Genomic DNA, 2,289 nt, shown 5'->3' on the forward strand with positions numbered 1-2,289 from the left:
CTGGTCCCCGGGCCGCCGGCCGTGGGGCGTGTCCAAGGCCAAAAGCGAGAGTGGGGAGCGAGCCAGGGAGCCAGGGAGCGCCAAAAAAAAGCCTACAGCACCCGGTATCCCAGGCGGTCTCCCATCCAAGTACTAACCAGGCCCGACCCTGCTTAGCTTCCGAGATCAGGCGCGTTCAGGGTGGTATGGGCGTAGACGAGGGCGGCACGCACACACGGCCCCAAGAGCCTGCCTGCTGCGCTCGCTCGCTTGCTCCCTCGGTCGCTCACTCGCGAGCAGCGCCGCGACACCACCGAGCCCACGCGAGCCCACCCACAGCCTCTCTCTCTGCACAGCCCAGTCCCCAGACGACAGACAGACAGACAGACGCGGCACACCAGGCAGGCACCCGTGCCCAGGACTCCAGGACTCGGGGACCCTCAACCAACCGACTGACGACTGACAGCTGGGGATGGCTGGCCTCCCATCCACCTGGACACACACACACACACACACACACACACACACACAGCCAGCCACACCCAGAGAGAGGCACAGGCTAGCCAAGAGCCACGCACTGCCGTGCCCTCCCTTCTTCGGATGCCACTCACTCGATCCACGCACACAACGACCCACTCACGGAAGCACACACGTGCAAGGGCACGGGGGCTCCGGCCAAGAAAGCAGACCAGGCTGGACAGGCTATTATGCACAGAGGCGGGAGCGTAAGGACCAAGTTACACACACACACTCACTCACACACACGGGCAATAGCAGAAAGCAGGAGGGGCAACACACACTCTCACACACCACACAAACACACACACACACCACACACACACACACCAGCACAGGCACTCAGGGCCTACTTACACTCACACGCGAACGTGCTCACGCACACACAAACGCACGCACACACGCACAAACACACCCACCCATGCGTTCACACACAACACACCACACACCCACACCGACACAGTCACCCACCACTCACGGCCACCTAGACCTCCTCCCTCCCTCCCTCCCTCCCTGCCTCCCTCTGTCTGGAGGCAGGGGAGAGAGGTGGCTGGCTGGGTCCCTCAGGGACCGGTCCCACGGGGACAAGTGGAGCAGCCTGGTCCACCCTGGTGCCTGGTGGGCAAGGTGGGAGCCAAGTGCGGTGGTGGATGAGGATGGATGGGGTGTGGGGTGTTGGAGGCTAGCCCGGGCTTGGTGCACTTGGAGACCGACAGGCTCTCCCTCCCTCCCTCCCATCCATCCATCCATCCATCCATCCATCCATCCATCCCGCTGCCAGCTGTCCTCCGGGTGGCGCCGGGGTGCCATTGCGCTGTGTGTGTGAGTGTGTGCCCCGCCTGAGGGCTCCGGGGGCAGCCAGCGGTGCTCTCTATCTATGTATGCCAGGCATCTGAGAGGACCAGGGTGGGCTGTCTCCGGGTGTGTGTGTGTGTGTGTCCTGGGCCAAGCCCTGGTCCCCGGGCCGCCGGCCGTGGGGCGTGTCCAAGGCCAAAAGCGAGAGTGGGGAGCGAGCCAGGGAGCCAGGGAGCGCCAAAAAAAAGCCTACAGCACCCGGTATTCCCAGGCGGTCTCCCATCCAAGTACTAACCAGGCCCGACCCTGCTTAGATCCGAGATCGGGCGCGTTCAGGGTGGTATGGCCGTAGACGAGGGCGGCACGCACACACCGGCCCCAAGAGCCTGCCTGCTGCGCTCGCTCGCTTGCTCCCTCGGTCGCTCACTCGCGCGCAGCGCCGCGACACACCGAGCCCACGCGAGCCCACCCACAGCCTCTCTCTCTGCACAGCCCAGTCCCCAGACGACAGACAGACAGACAGACGCGGCACACCAGGCAGGCACCCGTGCCCAGGACTCCAGGACTCCGGGGACCCTCAACCAACCGACTGACGACTGACAGCTGGGGATGGCTGGCCTCCCATCCCACCCTGGACACACACACACACACACACACACACACACACACACAGCCACACCCAGAGAGAGGCACAGGCTAGCCCAAGAGCCACGCACTGCCCGTGCCCTCCCTTCTTCGGATGCCACTCACTCGATCCACGCACACAACGACCCACTCACGGAAGCACACACGTGCAAGGGCACGGGGGCTCCCGGCCAAGAAAGTACCAGGCTGGACAGGCTATCTATGCACAGAGGCGGGAGCGTAAGGACCAAGTTACACACACACACTCACTCACACACACGGGCAATAGCAGAAAGCAGGAGGGGCAACACACACTCTCACACACCATCACACACACACCACACACACACACACACACACACACAGCACAGGCAC

General features: G+C 63.7%; 2 pseudogenes; both read right to left on the minus strand.

The window, feature by feature from the left end:
• Nucleotides 1-89: 89 nt before the first annotated feature.
• Nucleotides 90-197, minus strand: LOC117702048 (5S ribosomal RNA; annotated as a pseudogene).
• Nucleotides 198-1,536: 1,339 nt separating this feature from the next.
• Nucleotides 1,537-1,644, minus strand: LOC117702046 (5S ribosomal RNA; annotated as a pseudogene).
• Nucleotides 1,645-2,289: the final 645 nt, after the last annotated feature.

Source organism: Arvicanthis niloticus, unplaced genomic scaffold, assembly GCF_011762505.2.
Source record: "Arvicanthis niloticus isolate mArvNil1 unplaced genomic scaffold, mArvNil1.pat.X pat_scaffold_397_arrow_ctg1, whole genome shotgun sequence".
Lineage (NCBI taxonomy): Eukaryota > Metazoa > Chordata > Mammalia > Rodentia > Muridae > Arvicanthis > Arvicanthis niloticus.